Genomic DNA, 26,094 nt, shown 5'->3' with positions numbered 1-26,094 from the left:
AGTTAGAGAGGAGAGGTGTGGCTTAGGCAAACTCATGGCAGAGCAGACAGTGAGGCCCAGTTTGTATCCTGTATTTACATGCCAGTCTGTGCAACAAAGCGGCTGGGTTGGGCCGCTTCCTGCACTGTTGCCCTCTGAGGTGTGACTGGCCTCCTCTGGCCTTTTGGGGTGATGCACTGCAGACCACGGTGGAGTCTGAGGACTCGGAAACTGTTTTCTGGTTTTGATGACTGATTCACACTAAGGCTTGTTTGAAGCCATCTGAGATCTCTGTGTGCCAAGGCATCTCAGTATGGCTGTGTGCCCTTCATGTGGCTCGGGGGAACTGCCAGGACTCCAGGGTGCCACATGCAGGCCCCTGCACCCTACAGCCCCGCCTTGGGTTTAACTCTCATCCACTTGCACCGTTTTGGGTGTGGTGCTGAGCTGGAATTCTCTAGGACCAGAAACTTCCCCTTCCTCTGCCCAGAAAAGTGGACAATCAAGGTTCCCAGGCTCACTGATCTGGGTATTTCTAAAGCCTCTCTCTTCCTGCTTGAGAGCTGTTTCTGTCCTGAGAGAAGGGATAAACCGAAATCCCAGATTTTGTCACCCTTGATCTCCCTCTCTTTCCCTTCCTCCTGCAACCTCTCAGTTCCAGAAAATGCAGGCTGTCCATTTCCTCCAAGTCAGAACCTCCTGCTAAGGATGCCACTGAAGGACTGGAGGGATTTCTCCAAACTGATCCGGGCCTATGATGTGGGTCATCTAATTTGGTTTTTGACCTACTAAGAAAACCAGAAAACCCTCTCAATAGCAATCTGCTTTCCAGCTGATTATCTTACTACAGACATAAACAGAAATTCAACGTGATGGTCAGCGTTGAGCAGAGATGCCACGGTGATGGTGGGTACTGCTTTTCCCCTGAAGCGCTCCACTCCAGTCTGTCAAAGGGCAGCAAGTCTCCAGTAGTTACAGAAATGGTAACATTGCCAAGATCTGCTTCATCCTTTGGCTGTTGAATGGGTGGCTTATGGCCCCTGAGCTCACGACAAGGAAAGAGAGAAAGAAAAGTGAAAAAGAGGGCCCCCACCACCTACCTACCTGCTGCTGTTCCAGCTCATCAAAAACAAAAGTCTAAAACAGTGGCTGGAAAGTACCTTGCATGATCCCTTCACAGAAACAATAGAGAGGAGCAGCTGCACAGGGACCACGGGACACCAGGCAGACATTCTCCCATTGCTTCTCCTGCCTTTAGCATCCTTTTATCTTGCTTCTCCCATAATCCAAGCATCAGATCCCATTTCCCTCTGAATTCTCCTACTTCTCCCAGCACTTTATAAAACCGAGTCCTGTCCCCAGAGCCCCAGGTCAGTGCTCCCGGCACACCCAGCAGGAAACAGCAGGGTGGGGGCCAGGCAGTGGGCGGAAGGGGCACAGGAGTGGGAGAAGGCAGGCCTGGGGCTGAATCTCGGTGCAAATGCGTGAACTGCAACAATTTATTTATTCCGACTCTCAGTTTCCTTATTTGTAAAATAAGAATATTATCATCTACTTAATGGGCTGTGGGAGTTAAATATGCTCAGGAGTGTATAACTGATTCTCTGTGAAGAAACCTGTCCTTGTGTGAAGAAGCCAACCATGCTTTTGTGAACAAACGTGCACCTGAAAGAGCCAATCCTTCAAGATAGATCCTGAGCTGCTAACTGGGCCTACGTTTGTAACAGAAGCAAGTGGCCCTTTGCTGGCTGGAGGTCACAGATGTACTCTGAGTTCTGGGGAAACCTACACCTATGTTTAGCTGTGGACTTTCAGCGCTTGCCTGAACCAACCAATCAGAGCTCCCCCACCTTGGCCAATCAGGGCCTAGCTGTGTCAACCAATCAAAACTCAGCTGCATTGATCAATCAGAACTAAGCAAGTTTGAATCATTTATTTGCATAAACAGACCTGATTTAGAACCTACAAAAGCCAAACCCTCTCTTTGTTCTCTGAAATACACACCTTCCTTATACAGGAAGACAGTGTCTCCCCAGTTTGCAAACTGTTCACTGTAATAAAGTGTCTTTCCTCCAAATTCCTTTTCAGAAAACTTGTGTTCAAACTTCAAACTATGTAGCTGCCCACAAGTGCCACAGCTGAGCTCTGGGGACATAGCTATGGCCTTTATTGCTGATTTTTTTTTTCCAGGGCACTGCCTGCGCAATTTCAAAAACAGAATTTAATCCATGGGAACAGTTTTTATATCTAATTAAATGTGTTAGAGTTAATTGATGCGAGAAACAACAAATATGTTCAACTGCAAAGAGCTCGGAACCACGAGTTCAAAAGCCAGCTAAAAGCCCTACCCAATCTTATGACCTTGAGCAAGTCATCCAACTTCCTGAATGTTAGTTTCCTTATGGGCAAACACAGGGTCAGAACCAGAGAGTCTCTGAGCACCCCTCAGCTATATACATGCCTTGATTTCTAATAACATCTAAGAATGCAGCTGGCTGTTTTTCCTTTTCTAATATTCTCTGGTCATTACTTGGATCACTGACTTTTGAGTCCTTTACTGAATATGAGACTGTAATTCCTGGTCCTTAGTTCCCCAGGTCCCCTAGTCCCTTCCATAGACACAACCCTCCAACTTCCCTTTTCAGTTCATACCTATAAGGAGGGTACGCTAATGAGAGCTGGGCAGACTCAGCTGAAAGATGAGCCCAGAGGCTCCCCATTACTTCAATCCCCTTGCTCTTTTTCTTCTCCTGAAAAGAAGCCATTCATACGCTCCCTGCCTTATACTACAATCATGCCATTTGAGAATTGTTCCAAACAGAGGCTCCTTGGCTCTTCTGACAAATCCATTCAAGACACTCTTTTAAACAGTAACCAGATTCTTGATTCATTAAAGACCCATATAGAAATGTTCCCACTAGTGTCTCCCTGTCACCATGCCCCTGTCTGTCTTAGAAAGGGCCTCATGTGGCACTGTCTCCAACAGAGCATGCACTGGCTGGATAACTCCAACCCCATCTTCAAAGCTAAGAGGAGCTGAGATCATCAGCCAAGCAGGGTTCCTGAAGTTTCCTGTACGTAACATGAGAGTTGCAACAACAAAAATAATTTTAACAACTGCACTGAAGTGTTTTGCAGGCAGCTAGAAAAAAATGAAATGATATAAATCTTGCCATTCAAAGTGAGGTCTAAGAACCCGTGGCATTGGCCATCATCCGAGAGTCTTTGAGGAACACAGAATCTTAGGCCTACTCCAGAATTACTGAATCAAAATCTGCATTTTATCAGAATCTGTAGGAGATTCCAGTGTACATTAACATTTGAAAAGCAGTGATCTAAAATACTGTAAAAGAAACTAGAGGAACTCTGTGTTGAAAAGTCAAGAATTTATGTTGCCAGCTCTCAAGTAAAACAATCTCCAAGAAAGGTATCATTACATGTGAGTTTAGATTCATTTTTTAAAAAGGTTTATTTTATTTTATTTTTCTAGAGACAAGGTCTCTTACTATGTTGCCCAGGCTGGAGTGTGGTGGCTATTTACAGGTTGGATCTCACTACTTATCAGCACAGAATTCTTATCTGTTCTATTTTAACCTGGGCAGGTTCAACCCTCCTTAGGCTACCTGGTGGTTCCCCACTCCCAGAAGGTCACCATATTGATGCTGAACTTAGTGCAGACACCCAGTGGACATAGCACACTACAGCCCAGAACTCTTGGGCTCAAGCCAACCTTCCTCCCTTAGCCTCCTGAGTAGCTGGGAATACAGGCATGTGCCACCACACCTGGCATACATTCATATACTGTACGATAGAGACAAGTATACAAAGATCCTCTTCTCTTCCTCTTGCCTTTTAATGGTAATGGGAAGAGCTGTAGATATAAAATGCTTAGTGTAGGCAAAGAGACGCTAGAAGGTTTCCTTAGGTGGAAAAGAAAAAAATCATAAAATTGGAAAGGAAGAAAGGAAAAAGATGAAAAATGTTGGCAGAGCAGCTTCTGGGATGAATGAAATTTAATAAACCTTTGCTGAGATGGGTTATGACTTTGCTCTCTGCTTTTGGAGTTGATTTTATTTTATTTTATTTTTTAGATATAATGGCACATGGAAGTGTGTCATAAAGTGGGAGAAAAAGTGCAAGAATTCCTCAAGACCCATATGTAAGGTTTTCTATAATTCACTTTGTATGCTACAATTGTCTGCCCTGCATAGTGCCAGGAAGATATAAAAATGTGAAATGAACAAATATTGTTTAAGAGTTTAAAGATACTTTGGATGTCATGACTCCAATAATATTACCTTACAGATGAATACCTGTATTAGTCCATTCTCATGCTGCTATGAAGAAATACCTGAGACTGGGTAATTTATAAATAAAAGAGGTTTAATTGACTCACAGTTTCACATGGGTGGGGAGGCCTCAGGAAACTTATAACCATGGTGGAAGGCACTCTTCACAGGCAGCAAGAGAGAGAATGAGTTTGGAGTGAAGGGGGAAGCCCCTTATAAAACCATCAGATCTTGTGAGAACTCACTCATGGTGAGAACAGCATGGGGGAAATTGCCCCCATGATTCAATTATCTCCACCTGGTGCTGCCCTTGACACATGGGTATTATTACAATTCAAGGTGATATTTGGGTGGGGACACAGAGCCAAACCATATCATTCTGCCCCTGGCCCCTCCCAAATCTCATGCCCTCACATTTCAAAACACAATCATGCTCTCCCAACAGTCCCTCAAAGTCTTAACTCATTCCAGTATTAACTCAAAAGTCCAAGTCCAAAGTCTCACCTGAGAAAAGGCCACTCTCTTCTGCCTATGAGCCTGTAAAATCAGAGGCAGGTTAGTTACTTCTAAGATACAATGGGAGTACAGGCATTGGGTAAATGGTCCCCTTCCAAATTGGCCCAAACAAAGGGGCTACAGGCTCTACGCAAGTCCAAAATCCTGCAAGGCAGTTATTAAATCTTAATGCTCTGAAATGATCTCCTTTGACTCCATGTCTCACATCTAGGGCACACTGATGCAAGAGGTGGGCTCCCATGGTCTTGGCAGCTTTGACCCTGTGGCTTTGCAGGGTACAGCCCCCTCCTGCCTGCTTTCACAGGCTGGCATTGAGAGTCTGCAGCTTTTCCAGGAGCACAGTGCAAGCTGTCGGTGGATCTACCATTCTGGGGCCTGAAGGATGGTGGCCAGGTAGGCAGCGCCCCACTGGGGACTGTGTGTGGGGGCTCCAACCCCACATTTTCCTTTCACACTGCCCCAGCAGAGGTTCTCCATGAGGGCTCCACCCCTGAAGCAGACTTCTCCCTGGACATCCAGGCATTTCCATACATCCTCGGAAATCTAGTTGGAGGTTCCCAAACCTCAATTCTTGACTTCTATGCACCTGCAGGTCCAACAACATATGGAAGCTGCCAAGGCTTGAAGCAATGGCCTAAGCTGGATCTCGACCCCTTTTAGTAGCCACAGCTGAAACTGGAATGGCTGGGATGCAGGGCACCAAGTCCCAAGGCTGCACAGAGCAACAGGTCCCTGGGCCAGGCCCAGGTAACCATTTTCCCCTCCTAGGCCTCCAGGCTTGTGATGGGGGGGGCTGCTGTGAAGTTCTCTGACATGTCCTGGAGACATTTTCCCCATTGTCTTGGTGATTAACATTCAGCTTCTCATTACTTATGCAAATTTCTGCAGCCCGCTTGAATTTCTTCCCAGGAAATGGGTTTTTCTTTTCTATCACGTCATCAGGCTGAAAATTTTCCAAACTTTTATGCTCTGTTTTTCTTGAACACTTTGTCACTTAGAAATTTCTTCTGTCAGATATCCTAAATCATCTCTCTCAAGTTCAAAGTTCCACAGATCTCTAGGGCAGGGACAAAATGCCACCAGTCTCTTTGCTAAAGCATAGCAAGAGTGACCTTTATTCCAGTTCCCAACAAGTTCCTCATCTCCATCTGAGACCACCTCAGCCTATACTTCACTGTCCATATCACTATCAGCATTTTGGTCAAAGCCATTCTACAAGTCTCTAGGAAGTTCCAAACTTTCCCGCATCTTCCTGTCTTCTTCTGAGCCCTCTAAGCTATTTCAACCTCTGCCTCTTACTGAGTTCTAAAGTTGCTTCCACATTTTTGCGTACCAGTATAGCAGCACCCCACTCTTGGTACCAATTTACTGTATAAGTCTGTTCTCACACTGCTATGAAGAAATACCTGATACTGGGTAATTTATAATGAAAAGAGGTTTAATTGACTCACAGTTCCATATGACTGGGGAGGCCACAGGAAACTTACAATCATGGCAGAAGGCACCTCTTCATAGGGCAGCAGGAGAGAGAATGAGTGTACAGCGAAGAGGGAAGCCCTTTGTAAAAGCATCAGATCTCGTAAGAACTCACTGTCATGAGATTGGCATGGGGGAAACTGCCCCCATGATTCAATTATCTCCATCTTGTCTCACCCTTGACACGTGGGGATTATCAAGATTCAAGGTGAGATTTGGATGGGGACACAGAGACACACAAACTATATCAACACCCTTTAGTCTTGACACTCACAAGTACTTGCCCAAATCCACAGGGAAAAGCTTGGCTCAGTTGCTGGGGTGTGCCATCCACACATTCATCACAAAGTAAAATAATGCCTAACAAAACTGAACACCTGACTCTTTTTCTGAAAACTTTTAAAGCATTAGACCTATCAAGTGTCACGCACAGCTCAAGAGGAAATGCTATCTGGAAATCCCCCAACTCCCATGGAAATTCCCAGCTGGCTCCCCGTACACTGCAGATACCTGAAGTGGTTTTGAAGACTGGGCAGCTAAGACTTAAGTGAAGAAGAATTCCTCCCCTGCAAGGATGACCAAGAACCCAGCTGCTCTGTTTCCTTCCCGACTGGAGTCCTCTTCTGCACTGGTAGGCACTGACCCCTGCAGAAGCTGCCCCAAGCTTCTGGGACCCAGTAGCACCTTTGACGTGGTGGTCGGTGTTCCCAGTAACATCTCCTTTCTCTGCAGCACCCAGCTCTTAGACTGAAAAGCACAGAGCTTTCCCCACTTCCTTTAATAAACTCAGGAAAGAGTGGGGCTTGGATGGGCTATTTCAGCAATCTGGAACACTTAACAGGCCCAAACACTTTTCCATTTCATGCCTCAGCCCAACTCAGGCAACTCCTATTTTCCTCCTGGAAATGAGAAGTGGACATCCAGGAAGGGCTGTGGAAGAGGCAGAAGTCAGGAGGCTGCGGGTAACTGGGGGCGAGTCAAGTGGTTCTGAGGGCCAGTGTTAAGGTGTGGGCAGCAGAACAGCAGCGAGGGTGGGGTAGGCAGTGGAGTATTAAAAGGGACTGTCACCGAGGGGCAGCTCCACCTGCCCCAGCTGTTGGTCTCAAAAATAAACCAAGCCAGATGCTAGTTAAGTGGTAAAGAAGGATTGTAATATCTATTGCAATAGGGAGAAGGCCCAGCCCAGACTGAACTCCAGTTTGATTTGTGCAGTAGAGACTGGGCGTTTTAAAGGGAGAGTGAGAGAATTGGGCAGGGGTGACCAGGGCTCAGTGGGGTCGGAGAAGTGGAAAACTACAAACAGCAGAGCGGGCTTGGTCCAGGAGAAACCCACCTGGGTTTGTTAACAGCCTCCCTCACAGACTGGGGCACAGGGGCCCGATCTCTGGGTGTTGGCTGGAGCAAATGGCAAACTTGTTTGGCAGTCTTGTGTGCCCTTGGGATTGCCTCCCAAGGACACCCAAGGTGGCTGGGGTCACCTAGGGATGCGGCCTTGAGCTATGAGAAGCCATGCTAGTGTTTGTCCCAGTCTTTCTAGGCCAGGGTTGAGGCCTAGTTGAGAAGAGGGCTCAGGGGAGCCTCAGTCGAGTTTGGTCCAGGAGAGAATCTGTCACTGGCCTGAAGTGGTCTCCTTCATACTGAGTGTCCTCAACAGTGGCTTTGATTCTGGGGCCAGGCTGCTAAACACATGGAGCTGATAGTCAGGGCTGTGCTGAGCTGGGAGCCTGACCACATGATTCAGTGTCCTTGGGGTAGGGCTCAGAAGGGTGATCACAGATTTCAGCTCCGACCCAGTATGCACAGATGGTGACAGGGGCGGCCCACTCTGGAGCCACGGCCACATCCAGGCTTTGGGGTGGAGTTGGGGCTGGCTGTTGGTTCTGCCGAGCCCAGGGGGAAGATAAACCCTTTCCTCTGAGCCTCCATTTCCTCGCTTGCAAAATGAGGACAGGGCCTTTCTCCTGGGGCTGGTGGATCAGAGAGAAGCATTCCAGTAATGTGAGTAGCACTTAATTAGCATTCAGTAAATACTCATTCCTCTCTTCCTTCAGAGGAAAGTTCAGGCAGTGTCTGATTTAATAAACAGGTTAAAGACCAAAATGCCCCCTGTAAGTTGGTTGGTTGTAATTTAGAAATGTATTATATTTAGATTCCCAAGACCACTCATAAACACTCATTTATGCCAGATATGGACACTTCACCACAGGCTTATAACAAAAAGTACAGAAGAAAAAAACAATCTTTTTGCCAGCTTGTTTCCATGTGCCAGATGTTTGTGAGTGAGGGGCCCGAACTGTGAAGGGTGCCCATACTGGTGCCTCCTCCCGAGAGTGCAGAAGGCAAGCACCCGAGCTCAGCTCTTGTCGTCCTCACCCGGAGTTCCTGTGAATGTTAAGAGAACACAGCTTAGTGTCAGCTTTGAGTTCACATTTTGACTCCCCTGCTGAGTAATTCTGTGGCATGGGGCAAGTCATTTAACCTATCTAAGCGTCGGTTTCCTCATCTGTGAAATGGGCTAAGAACAGTCACTCCTCAGAGGATTCTTTCGAGGGTTAAATGAGAAAACTCATGAAAAGTGCATGGTGGAGTATCTGGCCAATCACTAGGCCAAGTGTCCCCTTGGGGCGTTCATCTCTCTGCTGCAAGAGCTTGCTGGCTTGGCGTGGTGGCTCATGCCTGTAATCCTAGCATTTTGGGAGGCTGAGGCAGACCAATTTCTTGAGCCCAGGTGCTCAAGATTAGCCTGGTCGACATGGCGAAACTGCATCTCTGCAAACAATCCAAAAGTTAGCCAGGCATAGTGGTGTGCTCCTGTAGTCCCAGGTACTTAGGAGGCTGAGGTAGGAGGATTGCTTGAGCCTGGGAGGTCAAGGTTGCAATGAGCTGAGATAGATTGCACCACTGCACTCCAGCCTGGGCGACAGAGGGAGACCCTGCCTCAAAAGAAAGAAAGAAAGAAGAGCTTGTGCACAAGTGGTGTTCAGGGAATGTCTGGAGACCTGATCTCAAGTGCTGCCTTGGTGTATGGGCTGCCTCCCGCCTGGAGGCACAGAGCTCAGGAACAGAAGGTGGGAGGGCAGCAGGACTCCCCCAGCCTTCAAGACAGCCTCCTTTACGACAGCCACAGATAGGGATGGGATGGTGGGGTTTCTGCTGAGCAACTTTTATAGACTGAATAGGTGTGAAGCCAGAGGAAACAGAACTCTAGAAAACAACTGGCCTCCCAATTGTTTCTGGAAACCCAGACGGGAAGCTGCATCAAGCTCTGAGGCTTCCTAGGAGTCAGAACTCTGGTCTTGGCTCACAGTGACTGAGAAGTGAAGGGTAGCCGAAACTGTAGAGTCACAAGGGACATTTTTATTTCATCTCAATGAATGCTTTTTGTTGGAGGAGGGATGAGATTCTAGAACCAAACTGCCCATTGTTGATGCATCTGTGAGGCCAGGAGAACCCATGGGTTTTGACCCGTAACCCTGGCGAGTATTAAATGTGATGATGGTGACTATGTACACAGGCAGCTAGCCTCCTTATTGATTGATTGACTGACTGATTCATTGATTGATTGATTCATTCATTCATTCACCAAACGTGCTCCTGTGGTATGCTGGACACTGTTCTAGTACTACAGGCACAGCAGGGACCAAAGCAGAAAAACGCCTGCCTGCCTTAGGGGACCAAGGGGACACAGATACGCTCCTGCCCTTTGGAAATAATTCCAGAGTACGGAGTGCAGGAAGGAATCAAGAAGAAGGAGGAAAAAGGACAATAAAAGAAACATAAAAGCAGGAGGGGAGTGCAAGAAATGAAGACCCCCGGGTCAGAGCCCAGAGGAATCCACCACGTGGCTTGGGTGCTTCTGGTTATTACCATGGTTACCGGCCCTGATGGCCACCCCTGAAGCGGAAAGCCCATTTCTGTTATTTCTGTAACATTCATAGATGACAGTTCCAAAGCCTCTGTGTGGGTTGACTAAAATCTGCTAGTGAACATCCAGTGCTGAGGAAATGACCCAGAAATTCTCAACATTTGATTTTTTTCTCCAAGACTGGGCATATCTACAAAAAATTCAAATGTTTTACACAACGGGTGGTGGGGATTTCATTTGACCCTGTGATGCATTTATCAAAATATGGTTGCAGATTAGAAAGCAAGCCATGTACGTGGGAAAAGAGGGAAGCCAGAGGGTTGAGGGCCTAGGAAAGTCTGAACACGGGCATTGCTGGGTCAGGCCTTGGGGAGGGGAGCTCCCATACTAAGACGCCCAAGTCAGCAGGAAGCCTTGAGCCTGTGGGCACTGGATGGCCACAGTTTTGGGCAGAGCATGATTATGTGCCAAAAAGGTTAACTTACCCTTTTGCCATTTTCCTAGGGACCAACTGTATCCACCTGACCTCCAAGAGCACTCTCCATGCCACGCACAGGGCACTGAGTGAACACCCACCTCATTTCTCCCAGCATGGAAAGTCGTTCCAGGAATTCTGTGGGCAGTGGAGAGGCCCTTCCCCTTCCAGCATGGGAAAGCCAGGCTGGTTGGGAAGCAGCTCAACTCAAGCTGCTGCTGATACAGGCGCCCTCTCCTAGCCCCTCCCTTGTCCCCACCTGCATTTCACCTCAATTTCTATCTGCATATGTGTCAAGTTCTCCCAAATCCAGCAGCCACCATGCCTGGCCTCACCAAGGGCTTGCCTCATCTGAGCTATTTCAGTATAAATATTGAAAAAGAAAAGTATCCTTTTCCACTGATTTCAGCCAAGGCAGTTGAGATTTTTCAGAAGATTGCTCAGTAGAGCAAGAAGGAAATGGGAAGAAAAATTCAAAAGCTTAGACATGGATGAGCTTACAAAACACAGGTCTCTCTTACAAGCATCTAAATTCTCCTTCCAGGCTGACTTGGGCTCAGGGCATGGGCCCCAGGTAGTGGGAAACCAGACTAAGCTCTTTGCCTTTTAAAGTAAATTTAGTTGGCACGATTGGACTTCACGTTCTTTCAGAACCTGCTTGGAAAGTTAGAAGAATGGGATTGGGGTCGTTTCCAGGCCGTCCTGCTGCTTTCTGGCTATGCGGTAGTTTTGATCCCCCTGCCCTGGTTCTGTCCACTGGATGAAGACAATGCACTCTACCTGACCTTCTTGTCCTCCTCAGAGCAGTGTCTTATGGCATGCACCCCGCTCCCACACAGAATGAGAGATAGATGGATGGATGGATGGATGGATGGATGGATGGATGGAGAGATGGATGGATGGATGGATGGATGGATGATGGACAGAGAGATGGATGGATGGAAGGATGGATGGATAAACAGATGGACTGATGGATAAATAGATAGATCAATACATAGGTAGATAGATAGATAGATAGATAATAAACAGATGGATGGATATATAGATGGATAGTGGGACAGATGGAAAGATAGATGGATAGATGTGCAGATAGATGGATAAATGGATGGATGGATAGATGGATGGATAGAGGGATATATAGACAGATAGATGAATAAACAGATGGATGGATAGATGATAAATGGATGGATAGACAGGTGGATAGAGGGATAGATGGATAGATGGATAAGTGGATGGATAGATAGATAGATAGATAGATAGATAGATAGATAGATGAATACATGGATAAACAGATGAATGGATAGATGGAGAGATGGATGGATGGATAGACAGGTGGATAGAGGGATATCTAGATGGATCAATGGAAAAATTGATAGATGGATGGATAGATAGGTTGATGGATGCAATGGATGGATTAGATAGATAAGAGAAATAGTAGCTGTTTGAATATTCATAATAATAACAACTCGGCAGAGACCCTGGAGAGCATGTAGGAATTGCTGGAGTGGTAAGAGGCCATGGATTTAGCACACAAGGGAAGCAGCAGCCTTCAGCAGGTGTGTGTTCAGGGAAGGAGGGGTGGTTAAGGCCGATCAGCCAGTGTTTGTGGAAGTTTTCTTCTGATAGCTTCTGATTGATGGTGAAATGATAACCCTTGTCAGGGGCTGGGCTTTGTGCTCGTGGAGATGCTGGTGGTTTGTAGAGAGAGAAGGTGTGAAATCAGAGTGGGAGGGTGACTGGATTAGGGAAGGGGTACAAAAAGTGCCCATCTGAGATTTATGATGATGAATTAAGGGGTGGCCTGCCAACAGGGCTTGGGGATTTCCTCCAGTCCCATTCAGCTGCAGGGTATGTGGAGAGTTGGCTTTAGTGAGGGTTGTGGTTTTGTCTAGAGTGTGACAAAGCCAGGGGGCAAGGGAGTTGATGGTGTACGGGTGGGGGGCGAGGTTACAGTGAATTCCCATGGGGTTAAGAGCTGTGGGAGAGGACAGAGGGCAGAGGGCATCAGGTAGGTGGAGGACAGTGTAGAGATGGCAGGAGCTGTGTATTGAAGGACCTCACAGGGTCAAAGGACTATGTGAGTCTGGGTTCTAGAGGGAGTGAATGAAAAAGATAAAGAGTGGAGGCCCCAGAGTGGGCAGATATAATTGAGGTTGTCGGGGGTGGCAGTTATTGATAATGGTTTGATCACAGCTCAGGATATGAGCGTGAGAGTGGCCAAGGCAGGGAAGGGGGCATGGTCACTAGAGAAATAAATTCACAAACTGAGGGGACTGGTTCGGAAGAATCAACTAAATCAGTGGTTGGCAAACTGTGGCGCACTGGCCAAACCCAGCCTGCCACCTGTTTTGAAAATAACAGAGAATACAGACATGCCCACTCATTTGTGTATTTCCTATGATTGCTTCCATGCTACAGTGGCAGTGTCAATGCCAAAAATATTTATTATCTGACCCTTTATAGACAAAGTTCCCCAACTCCATACCTAAGCGGATATTGCACTTACCATTGTTAGTGGGTTTAGGTGAACAAACAACATTCTACAACAAAAAATTTTAACTAATGTAATTCCTTATAATAAATACTCCTGGTGTAATGGCTATAGGCCAGCTGCCCTTGAAATTATGAAAACAAACTTTTCAACATACAGGAAAGCTCTTTGCCCTGCTTTGTAGGCAGATATTTTGTTCAGCTTTGTGAGAACAAGAAACAGAGTAAGTATCAACTTAGCTTGAGTTATATGCTAACAGTTTTGTAAATAGTCACTAAACATTCCCCTATTTTACTATGAGACATAGGAGCTGCCTGTTCTATCTTCTGCGGCTACCTGTATATCACCTAAAGCTGAATAAAGGGATAACCCGCTTTTAATTCTCGGATCAATATTGGTATGCGATCCAGTCCAACTGCGTCAGTACTGGACCTAATTAAATACTTTTGGAGTAATGTGTAAATGTTTTATCCTTCTTTCAGAGAACCTCAGCTCCACTTGCAAAACAGTCAGGAACATGCAGTTATTTAGAGAGACCTTCTCAGACCTTTTTTATTTAAGTAGGTCCCCCTGCTGTTCTCAAACCATCACCCCACTCATTTACTCCATAGCAATTACGCAGTTATGCAAAACAAACCAAGTATCTTCACTTACTATCAAAATTTTTCATTCATATTTCCAATTTTGTAGGTATTCCAGATTTTTGATACAATTTTTATTAGTAGTATATTTTTACACTGTATAACTTTTTTTTGGTATTATTTACATTTCATTTGCTTAAAGTCTCTTTAGAAAACTTTTTTGACTTACTTCTATAACTAAATCTAAGATATTCTTACTGACTCCTTTTATGTCATAACTTTGTTCTGGAGTCACCCTTGTTAGATAGAGTTGGGTAAGGACATGTAGATGGTACATTTTCTTAGTTCTTGTAGATGTGACAATATCTTTTTGTTGCTTGCTCACATGAATAACAAGATCGGCTTGCTGTAGAATTCATGAGTCATACTTGTTAAGCTTCAAAATACAGACACAGTTCCACTGTCTCCTGGTAATTGCCACACTGACTTTGCATTTTTCTCTACAAGTACGTTAAAATTGTTTTTTGATTATTCATTTAGGAAATTCAAGCGTTTCTGGAGGAAATAGTCATACTTTGGATTCTAATTTTCCTTGGCAAAGGGTGGACACTTTCAGACGCAGGTGCTCATTTCTGGGAACTGCATGTAAATTTCTGACTGTTGTTTTTCTTCAGTTACTCTGGTTTCTTTTTCAGAAATGCCAATCTGGTTCACAAGGCAGCTCTGCGTTCTCTGCCGCCTTCTTTCTCACCACCGTCATCTCTGTTCCTGTTTCCCGGTGTGCTGGGGACTCTCTGGTTTGCCCTCGGCATCGCAGTTCTGTTTTCTGCGCCTGCAGTTCTGCCTTCGCTGCCTGTAATGAGGTTTCGGTTTCGCTATGGCATCGTGAGCCTCTCTGACCATCTTTCGTGGTCCTCTGCCATGCCGCTCAAGCCAGAAACCCAAATCACGCCCGATGCCTTGCTGCTCCTTATGCCTTCCTCTCGTCCATCCACGGCTGAGGTTGCTTCAACCTCTAGAATATTTCTCTCAAGGTCATTTTGTCTCCATCTTTACTGCCATCACTTCAGTTCACGGGGCCACCATCTCACCCTTCTTTTTGCTCCCCCCCCCCCCCATTGCTCCTCCTAGTCTGTTCTCTATGCTGTAGCTGGAGTTATTGATGTTTATGCAGACATTTAAACATGTGTATGTACAGCTGACCCTCAAACAACATGGGTTTGAACTACGCAGGTCCACCTACACATGGATATTCTTCTGCCTCTACCACCCCCGAGACCCCAAGACCCAGCCCTCCTTCTCCTCCTCCTCCTCCTTAAATTTTCTCCATAACATTTCTTTTTCTTTGGCTTACTTTGTTGTAAGAATACAGCATATAATGCATATAACACACAAACTATGAGTTCATCAACTGTTTATGTTATCAGTAAGGCTTTCAATCAACAGAGGCTCAATAGTACCTGAGGCTTTTGGTCAACAAGTTACATTTAGGGAAGTCAGAAATTATGGGTGAATTTTCAACTGCCGGGTGGGGGTTGGCACCTGTTCAAGGGCCAACTGTGTGCATGTGTATGTGTGTACAGATGTACACATGTGCATACACACACACATATACATACTGAATACACACACACTCACACTCTCAGTGGCTTTCTTTTGTACTAAGAATTCAAAGCACTTTTCCCAGCTGTGAAGCTTCTGCATGAGCTGACACTGCCTATGTCCCCAAATTCAGCTGTGCCATTTACCAGGCACATGGGTCTTTTTTCAGTTCTTCAGGCATGTGGAGCTCTTTCTCACCTTAAAGCAATTTGCTTCCTCTGCCAGGAATATACATGACTTGCTTTCCATATCTGGCTCAGATGAAATACTACAGAAGCCTTTCCTGCCTATTTTATCTGAGTAGGTACTACCTGCCCCCAATCAGCCCCTGGTTTGATTCATTAATAGCAATTATCATTATGGATTATTTATTAGTGCATCGTCTGTGAACCTCACCAAAGTGTAAGCTGCCTCAAAGGCGGCATCTTGTCCATTCTACCCATGTCTGGATTCTCCACCCCAGCCCAGTGCGTGCCTCATAATGGGTTCTCTTTTTTTTTTTTTTTTTTTTGAGACAGAGTCTCGTTCTGTTGCCCAGGCTGGAGTGCAGTGGTGTGATCTCGGCTCACTGCAACCTCCACCTCCTGGGTTCAAGTGATTCTTGTGCTCAGCCTCCCAAATAGCTATGATTACAGGCATGTGCCACCGCGCCCAGCTAATTTTTATATTTTTAGTAGAGACGGCATTTCACCATGTTGGCCAGGCTGGTCTCGAACTCCTGACCTCAAGTGATCCACCTGCCTTGGCTTCCCAAAGTGCTGGGATTACAGGTGTGAGCCACTGGGCCAGGCCTTCATAATGGGTTCTTAATAAACATTTGTTAAAAGCATTGGTTCATCACATATTAGTAATTTTCATTTTTACTTATTCCTTATGATTTTTTGTTTGTTTAATATAGGTTATACCTTTTGATATCCTATAGAGGATTCCAGCGTGTTGGATCTCTTGGGTCCTCCTGTAGATTATTTTTAGAGTCTTCTAAAGTCTTCTAAATCATTGAGATGAAGTCTCTTTCCTATTTTCTGTAGCTTTACAAAAAACTACCTCCCAGACCCCGCCCCGCCCCATAGAGTTTTTCCTCCCTTATTTACTCATCCTTAAAGGAAGTGACATCTGTAGAGAGCCAGTGCTTGTTAAGAGCGAGGGTGAGCATCATCAAGGTCCGGTCCTCGTGTGTGGAGTCCTATCCTGGTGCTCTCGGGGTAGGACAGGTGGGCAGTGCCTGCTCCCAGCCTGTTCCTGATTCCTCACAGTTGCCTACGGAAGCTCTATTTCCCCAAACTTTTAACTTTTCCTGACTTATCTGATTGTTCTCTGGTATTGTATTCTGAGTCCAAGGAGGGCACGAGAAACTAGTTTCTAACATGCTGCTAAGCGTGTTTCTTTCCTACTCTTCTCTTACTAAGACTGCTTTACTCGTGCGCATTGTTTTTCCTAAAATGCGATGAGCCAGCAGCAGTTTCTTCTACTTTCCGCACAGGTGATTTTTCTTTGTTGCTTTTTAAGCTCCTTTCTCTCAATGAATATAGATTAAAAGAGGGATAGGACGAGGGGTGGACAGCACTAAGGGTAACTGCATAGCACCAAGAATGACTCACGTCTGTGTTGCTGGTAGTTTCTGAGTTCAGGTCCTGGGTGCTGGGAGGAGACAGCTGCCTGCAGAGTGGTGAGAAATTCTTCCAATCTTTTTTAGATGCTTTCCCTTTTCTGAAGTAAAGCCTGAATATGCCATTAAGAGAAGCTGCGGTAGGTTTTCCTCCCACCTAGTTCTATCTGCCGTGTGGTTAATGAAACATCTTTCCATATTTTCCATGTGGTTATTCATCAAGCCTAGTTTTGGGGATGGTGTGAGTTTTGTTTTGTTTTGTTTTGTTTTCTGGAGGGTGAGAAAAGTTGCATTTTAGGGTTGCTGATAAGATCTAATTAAAACCCATTTTTAAAATATTAGACACTGAGAGAATTTTCCTCAGAATAGCATAATAATGGCCATTAAATATGTGCTTCCCCCACCCTTAATCAGCTCTATACTAGGAATTAGCACTAAAAATATTAGAAGAGAGATGTTATATTTACATATTTGGTTGAGACTAAAGAACTTCTTCCTCTTAGCTGCAATAGACTCTTATTTTACTCTGGCTTTCTCTCCCAATTAAGCTAGGAACAACAACTATTGTCTATTTCCCTTAAATTTCAATCCACCGTTTCTTTTTTATTTTCAGCTATACGTGAACAGACATGGGCTAGGGAAACATAAAAATTAAATAACTTGAGTGGGTCAATACAAAGGTTATTCTGTGTCTTTCAGGGTTTTTGAGGATTATAATGAATAAAACAGAACCAGAGAAGTTACGAAGCATGTGTTTATCACTCAGCAATAGAGAATTTTAAACAAGTACTTTAAATCATTATTATATATAAAATACATTTATTATATTACTGTACATATAAATATAATAATATATTTAATAGGTGTTTTAAATATAATTTGAGTTTTCAAGCATGTGTTTATCACGCAACAGAAAGAATTTTAAATATATAATGTAAACAATTCTATATAAATACAATAAATATATATTTTATATACCTAAAAATATTTAAATATGTACTATATATAATTTTATATTAAAACATTAAAAATGTTTTATATTCTATTTATATGGTGTATATTAAATATGTACTGTATATGTTTAAAATATATTTAAAATTCTGTTGCTGATAATACACATTTTCTAACTTGTGTTTTTGTTTTAAGTATACATACATATATACATGATGTATTATCATATGTATATATATGTCACACATGTATGTATTTCTCCATTGTACCGTATTTACTTTTAAAACAATAATCTAGGGACAAAAATTGAAAGCTTTAGCTCCTAGTGACTACAAGCTGTAGACTGTAGGTTGGCACAAAATCTGAGTGGGAGCCAGTGGATTTGGTGAGCAAATCCTTGCAACAAGCCCTCTGATGTTCTAAAGCTGAAGCCATTTCAGCTGAAAGCCGGTTGGGGCGCGGGGATTAGGACCGTAGTTTCTAGATTTTGGAAACAGCGCGCCTCCTTGTGGCCATTTACATGCTGACTTCTAAAATTGAGTTCTGAGAGCTCTTCCGGCTTGAGGAGCATCTCTCCCAGTTTGTTTTCTTTCTGCTTTTATACTGTGGCCCTGTCTTTGAAGAAGATTTCAGTCCCCGCTCGCCCCCTCGGTCAAGAAGCCTTGTTTATTGTTATTAGATATCGATGATGTTGACAGACCCTACGTGGAGGGTCTGTGATCAGGCAGAAGGGTGATGGGTCAGGACTCACTTCTGCTGCGTTTGACGTCATGCCAGGGTTGGAGGCCAGTAGTGGGGAAGTCACCGGGCTAAGACTCCCAGGACACCAGGTTTGGGTCCCGGCTGTATCATTAACTGGTGGAGTTATTTCCGGTCCAGGGGTCAAAGCCGTAATTTATGTAGCCAAAGGCCTCAAAGATGATTGCTCTCCAGGACGCCTTCCCATTCTCAGAGTCTAGCTCTAGAGTATTTGGGAAGCGGGGTATGTTAGACCCTGGCTTCTGCCATTTTTCCTGGGAGCTTATTCCACAGCCTGGCCTTCTGCGAGTTCAATCATGTGGTTGCCTGGGAGCCTAGTGAGAAGAAAATCCAAGCCCAAGTCCACTTGGAGAACTCCAGCATCATTTTAGTGGGAAGGTGCCATGTCCTCTACATAGGGGCTGGCGGGATGGCAGCTTGTACTGGCGGAAGGGTTCTTGGAAGAGATCCCCAAGGGACACACATTCCTTAAAATGTGACAGGCACAACAAGGGACTCCATTTTAAATCGATCAGATTAAAGATTGTTTTACATTGTGCTCAATGCATGCAGGGCTTGGTTAGATGGGCAAGTTGATGGGAGGTAAACAGGTTGATTTTTGTGTGGGCAGTTTGAAAATATCAAGAGCTTTGAAAATGATGGTTACTTTTTTCTTGAAATTTCAATCACAGAGGCAGAATGTGAGCAAAGATGACTATACAGAGACATTTATTCTGGCTTCCAGTCTGTGGTTAGAAAAACTGGAAGCAACCTAAATGCTTAGCTTTAGGGAAGAGGCTTAAGATGGTGGTAACCAAGGGTTGCTTTTTTTGTTGTTGTTTTGCCATGGATGGAGCCTTTCTTCAGGTGCACTGTTATGTGAAACTCTAATGATGTACAAGGGGATTGATTCAAGTTTGTTGGTAGTGGGGGGTGGTTTCTGTTGCAGCATCTCACCCAGACTGCATGACCCAGGCAGTCCTCAGGCTCCCCAGTGGCAGCTCATGAGGCACTTCCATGGCAAACATACCCCATGACTCAGACAACTGTGGGATGTCAGTATCAGCCTTTCCTTCTGACTGGTGGAAATTTGCACAGCTCTCTCCCTAATTCTTCTGACTTTTCTGTACTTGCCAAATTTTTCATTATGAACATATTACTTATTGCACTAAAATAAGATGTTAAAAATGATGTCAGTTTATTATTTTAGAATTAGAAGTATAATTGTCACAGAAACCACAAAACTTGGGTCAGCCTGGACAACATATTCTTTCCTTTTTGGCAGATCTTCAGGCTCGTGTGGAAAAACTGATAAAATAGAAAAAGCAATCGGAAGAATATAAAAATCACTGATAATCCCGCCACCTAGAGAAAACTACTGTTAGTATTTTGAGTGTATTTCCCTCCAGCTTTTTTCTATATATGTGTATTTATAATATATAAATAATATACTATATATTAATCAAATACTATATATAATAAATACATTATATATCTTACATAGAACACATTTTATTAATTGTATTATAAACACAGTTTTGTGTCCTGTTTATTTTTGTAAACATTATATTGTATAGTCCCTAGATATTACCATTTGAAAACATGACATTTAATGGTTTCCTAATATTTAAATCTATTGACAAACATAATTTTATAACCAATATTTCTTCTATAACGGATAGCACAGGATGAACATACCTGTACGTAAATCTTGTCTATATTCGTACTTTTGCCAGTCGCAGTTTCCAAGAACCTATTCATGATGTTAGGTGAGGACTTACTGTATTGAAAAAAACCTCCCCAAAAGTAGGTAAGAGACTTTCTTGTAGTCATTTCTCTTGTAGTCATTTGATTGATTAGAAATATATGTAAAATATGGCTTGTTCATCTATTTAGACAATAATTACAAACATACCAAATTAATTTACATTTAAATGTTTTTCATTTGTTTCAAATTGAGCTACGATCTGTGGAATGTCAAGGCGTCTTTTTGCTTTTATTGGCTTGTTATGGACCATCAATATTATGTTGTTAATTAAAGGAAATAACTGGGCTAGGTGTGGTGGCTCACGCCTGTAATCCCAGCACTTTGGGAGGCTGAGGCGGGCAGATCACTTGTGGACAGGAGTTCCAGACCAGCCTGGCCAACATGGTGAAACCCCATCTCTACTAAAAATACAAAAATTAGCCAGGTGTGGTGGCGCATGCCTGTAATCCCAGCTACTTGGGAGGCCAAGGCACGAGAATCAGTTGAACCCAGGAAGCAGAGGCTGCAGTGAGCTGAGATGGTGCCGCTGCACCCAGCCCTGGTGACAGAGCAAGACTCCATCTCAAAAAAAAAGTAACTGGTCCTAAGTTTTCTGTGAGCAGCTGTAGTCAAGCAAAGACTGAAAACATTCCATTTTGGAAGGAGAATTAAGATAAAAGCAAGCAAGCAAACGCCCCCTTCCCACCATCCACCCAAATGTATGCAATCTTTTGCTTCACATTTTTGTGTAATGCATGGTGTTTTCAGAATCCTCCTCAGAATCTTGCCTCTCCTGTTGCTTTGTGTTATTGAACGCGGACTTGTGCAAGCAGAAGCTCTGCGCAGATGGAGCTGGGTCCTTTCCTCTTACACACCGGGGCACCTCCTTATTGCCTCACCAACCAGTTTGTTTTACAACTTGCAGGAGAGTATTATTACATCTGAGCACTCAGAAATTAGATGCTGACACTGAGTATTGATTTACATAAAAATCTACATATTTGTGGTTTTTCGAGAGCTACTCACTTGGAACTTTACAAGGTCAGGCATCCCGAGCCTAGGACCGTGCCTGACACAAAGGGCGTGCTCAACAAAAAGTTGCTGAATTAAAAATCATCTTGGAATGTAAAGGTGACCAGCATTATGGAAATAGTTTATATTGACATGATTATTATTATTTACTTTATTTTTTTTTATTTAGTTGCTCACTCTGTCTCCCAGGCTGTAGTGCAGTGGCGTGATCTCAGCTCATTGCAACCCCCGCCTCCCGGGTTCAAGCAATTATTTCCCTCAGCCTCCCAAGTAGTTGGGTTTGCAGACACGTGCCACCACGCCCGGCTAATTTTTGTATTTTTAGTAGAGACAGGGTGTCACCATGTTGGCCAAGCTGGTCTCGAACTCCTGACCTCAAGTGAACTGCCTGCCTTGGCCTCCCAAAGGGCTGGCATGAGCCCCCGTGTCTGGCCTATGTTGACATTACTCATCCTCCTAAAATAATAATAAAATAACTGGAAAAAATAGCTTGGAGAAAATTAAGCTTTTTGTCTGGAGTTTTGGAGAATTTGTTTTTTTAACCGCCTCAAGTGTTTGTATCTTTTCTTTGTCCTAATCACGAACAGGAAATTTCAAAGCATAACAAAGACCCAATTCTTGCAGCTCTGGTGTGTGGCTTTGGTGGGAATTTCAGCAGCGGTTCTGTTGATTGTCCTGACTGATGCCACCACTTTTGAACACTGGTAAATTTAAACAGTGTAAATTGCATTTGTTGTTTACAAGGATTCTCTCATGCATATTTTCTCATTCAATTTTTAATTAGCTAAAACTTGATTGCCACTTAATGCATAATTGCATGCTTTAAGTATATGTGTCCTTGTTATTTCCATTTTATAGCCAAAACTTGGACATGAAAATTTAGAGATTGAATAGCTTACTCACTCAGATGTTCAAGTTAGCAGTCGAAACCCCTATTCTCTGATCATTTTCCCTGCACCATGAGGTTTCTAAAAATGTGAAATAAACTTGGTTTTATACATAGAGCCAGACTCTTCAGATTCTTTCCAAGTACAGGAAGTTGTAAGAACGTCTTCTCCCTGGCTTTAAGAAGGTGAGAGGCTGCAGCCCTTAGAGAGTCCACGTGGCTCCCAGGGGCAGCCCCTCCTATGCTGTCCTTCAGTGGCCCTGTCTGTTGACCCATGAGGAGCGGTTTACAAGTCTGCAAGCACAGGTTACACAGAGCCCAGGTCACAGACAGGATGCCAGGCTCCCACCTCTTAGCCTTTTCTTCCCCCCACTCTCCCCTTGACTGGTGCCTTAAGAATACAATGTCACAGTCACCAACACTGCAGTTACGGGGAGTGGATTCGAGCTTCTAAAAGTAGGGTGAGACAATGGTTTATTGGCAGAAATGGGACCCTCTTACAGCAGTGTGGTTGTCCTGGCTGCTCACGGCAATGCACAATGAGCTGATCACTCAATTTTTTGGAGCCAGTTATTAAACGCATCCATTATTAAATAATGCACACTGAGATGATACTCTGATTCCTGCAGCTCTATGAAGGCAGCATGATTGCAGTGAGTAGCGCTGCAGCTGAAAGAGGTTTCTGTTTAATGAAAATGATTTTCATGAGGATGAGAAATTGTTTAACAGCGCACATATCAGATTTAGCAACAATAAACTTATTGGGAAAAGAATTAGCAGATTGGAATGCATCTCCATTTGACAAATCATGGTTGAATTACAACCACAAGTTGACTAAGAATACAAGGTTTTAGCAAAAATCAACCAAAAATTCTCACAGAATTGTATTCTATGAGAATCAATGGCTATGTGAAATTTACATTAAAGAAAAGCCTATATTTTATTATTGATTGTAAATCGTGTATTACACAGCCTTGATCTCAAATATGTGTATGTATGTGTGTATATATTGTCATAGTCCCTTTAGGCTGCTATTACAAAATACCATAAACTGCATGGGCGGGAAACAACAGAAACGTGTTTCTCACGGTTTGAGAGGCTGGGAAGCAAGCCGAAGATCAGGGCACCAGCAGATTCTCTGTCTCATGAGGGCCTGTTCCCTGGTGCATACATGGTGTCTTTTCTCTGTGTCCTCACATGGCAGAAGGGGCAAGGGGGTCTCTGGGATCTCCTTTCTAAGGGCATTAATCTCATTCCTGAAAGCCACCTTCATTGACCTAATCACCTCCCCAAGGCCTCATCTCCTAACTTTGGGGGTCAGGATTTCAACATGTGAATTTTGGGGGACAGAAACATTCGGTTCATTGCATATACATACACATATATTCACATATATTCACACATACATACTATATGTATAGATATAGTGTATATATAGTATATACATACTATATGTGTATGCATATATGCATAATACAATACATATTGCATATATGTATACATAGACATATATTCACACACTGTATGTATATATGTGGTATATACATACTACATGTATATGCATATATGCATAAGACAATAATATATACTGCATATTGTCTATGTATATGCAATATGTATTATTGTATTATGCATATGTGTGTGTATATATGTATTTGAAACCCTATTTTATACATTTACCAGCACACCACTGCTTTTGTGAATGAAAGGGGTGCCATTATCACATATGTCAAAATACCGGGTGAAATCAGGACAGTCACAGGCAATCCAAGAACCTGTGGTCCTCACCAAATTTCCAGGTCTAGTCCAGCACACAGTCTCCCTCTGGGCTGCCTTTTTCTTACAGCTCCCTCCCCCACCAGAGACCCTGCACAATCCCTCCAAAAAGCCTCTTTCTCGCTGAGTCCCTTTGCCACAGGGAGTCGCAGGAGCATTAAGTGACCTCCTGAGCAACTGTCTTCATCCTGCTTCATCCCTTTCCCAGGCCCTTCATGGAAGCACCATTTCTGGCATTTATGAGCTCTGAGGCTATAGAAGCATCTCATAAAGTTTGTGGGTCTTAATTTTCTTACTGCAAAATGGGACCAATAGCACCTACCATGCAAGGCTGCTGCAAGGATTAGAAATAGCATGTGTAAAGTGCTTTCTATGTGCTTGGCACAAGATACGTGCTCAATGAATGGCACTATTTTTGCTATCATTACTGCTCCTGCTGCTACTTTGAGTCTCCCTGCCTCAGGCTCCGAGTTTTGGACAGGTCTCCATTACTTGGGCCCCTGGGGCTTTGATGGTTTTGACTCCTTTTACCCATTCTAAAGCTGAGGGTTTCTCCACCCCTTCCCGTGCCCAGTCCAGACTTGTGGGGTGGTGGTCACAGTGAGGGGTAACCAGTGGTCACTCTGCTCTTTTCCTAGAGGGCCTGATACTTAGGGGTGGGCCTCCAGAAGCAGCTCTGGGTCCTCAAACCTGCCCCTTGCCCTAGCTACATGATCCAGCTGTACGCATAATACCCAAGTCAGGCCAACCAGACCACTTCAGCGCTGCCTTGGTGGTCAGTCCAGAGGGCCTCCTTGTCCAAGACGGGCCAATGAGAACCCCTCCCTGCACTTTTCTGAGTTGGAATGAAGGGACGGAGTCAGTGCCCCTGATTGGGAGCTGGAGGTTCAGGAGCTGATGCAGATATGTTGGCTATCTAGAAGAGCCAATGACAGAGTGTCTGAAGCCAATGACAGAGTGAACTAGACTCCAGATGGCAGAAGAGTCCTGCCAGGACAGAGGTCACTGAGGCCTGACTGCATCCTGACCCTCTCTTCAGGCACATTGAGATCTCCACTCCCATCACAAGGCAACATCACAACTCCCCTCCCCACTCCCACTCCTTCCCTCCTTCCCTCCTTCCATAGCCAAAATTTGGACATGGAAATTTAGAGATCGAATAGCTTACTCACTCAAATGTTCAAGTTAGCAGTCAAACCCCTATTCTCTGATCATTTTCCTTCCTTCCTTCCTTCCTTCCCTCCCTCCCTCCCCACTGCCTGCCTGCCTTCCTTCTTTCCTTCCTCCTTTTTCTCAAGTCTCACTATGTTGCCCAGGCTGGGCTCAAACTCATGGGCTCAAGAGGGCCTCCCGCCCCAGCCTCCTGAGTAGCTGGGTCTACAGGCACCCACCATGCCAGGCTCTCTGTTTTTCTTCATTGAGTCTCCAATGAATGGGAGGCTTTGAGCCTGAAAAGTGTGACACTGTATTTCTTTAAGCCCCAAAGACTCCAAATTACTACCCCTGTGCTTTTGAAGGGTTTCTTAAGGGTGATGTATTTCCAGAATGATTTATAACACCTTTTGTGTGCCAGGCAAGACGACTTTGCATGTGTGCTTGTTGTCCAGCCCCTGAGGCTGTAGCAGGGGATTCCACAGGACTTTTTTGGTGGGGTATCACTACCATTTACTCTCAACCTTTGCCTGAGCTAATTCAAGTCAGCTTTCCTTCACTTAACGGTAACAACAAAAACATTCCTAATGAGTCCTCCTAGAGTCCCCAGTTTCAGGAGAGGGAAATCAGACAAGCTCTGCCCCTGCTCTAGGCAGAATAGGCCCCCATTTCATATCAGGGCTCGCTCTTAGTGGTCTGTGTCAAATGCTCAAGAGAAGCACATGTCTTGACCCAAATAAAAGGAATGAGACACCAGGCCCAAGACCGGAGGAACCTGATTCTAGAAGGGTCCTGTGCTCTAGGAGGGTCAGAAGGGACTTCTACTACCATCTTGCTTTAGGAGTCCAAGTAAATAACAGACTGAATACACTTTGCTCTGAAGTAGACATATGGTGTCTGATTCGAGGGAACCTGTGCCTCTGCAGCCCCCA

At 44.4% G+C, this 26,094-nt stretch overlaps 1 protein-coding gene across 5 annotated transcripts in view; it reads left to right on the top strand.

Annotated features, from left to right (window-relative positions):
- Positions 1-6,687: 6,687 nt before the first annotated feature.
- The window catches only part of ENPP6 (ectonucleotide pyrophosphatase/phosphodiesterase 6), a 181,614-nt gene continuing 162,207 nt past the window's right edge, over positions 6,688-26,094 (top strand). For 3 of the 5 annotated variants that reach the window (XM_063810024.1, XM_063810022.1, XM_517551.8), the window contains exon 1: positions 6,737-6,891. The gene's annotated coding sequence lies outside the window, so the exon portion shown is untranslated. Of the gene's footprint in view, positions 6,892-26,094 lie in introns of all 5 variants that reach the window. The other 2 variants (XM_063810023.1, XM_063810025.1) reach the window with 2 other exon arrangements.

This window comes from Pan troglodytes, chromosome 3 (assembly GCF_028858775.2).
Source record: "Pan troglodytes isolate AG18354 chromosome 3, NHGRI_mPanTro3-v2.0_pri, whole genome shotgun sequence".
NCBI classification, from domain to species: Eukaryota; Metazoa; Chordata; class Mammalia; order Primates; family Hominidae; genus Pan; species Pan troglodytes.
Note: the sequence above shows the minus strand (reverse complement) of the source record. Positions and strands in the feature narration are given on the sequence as shown.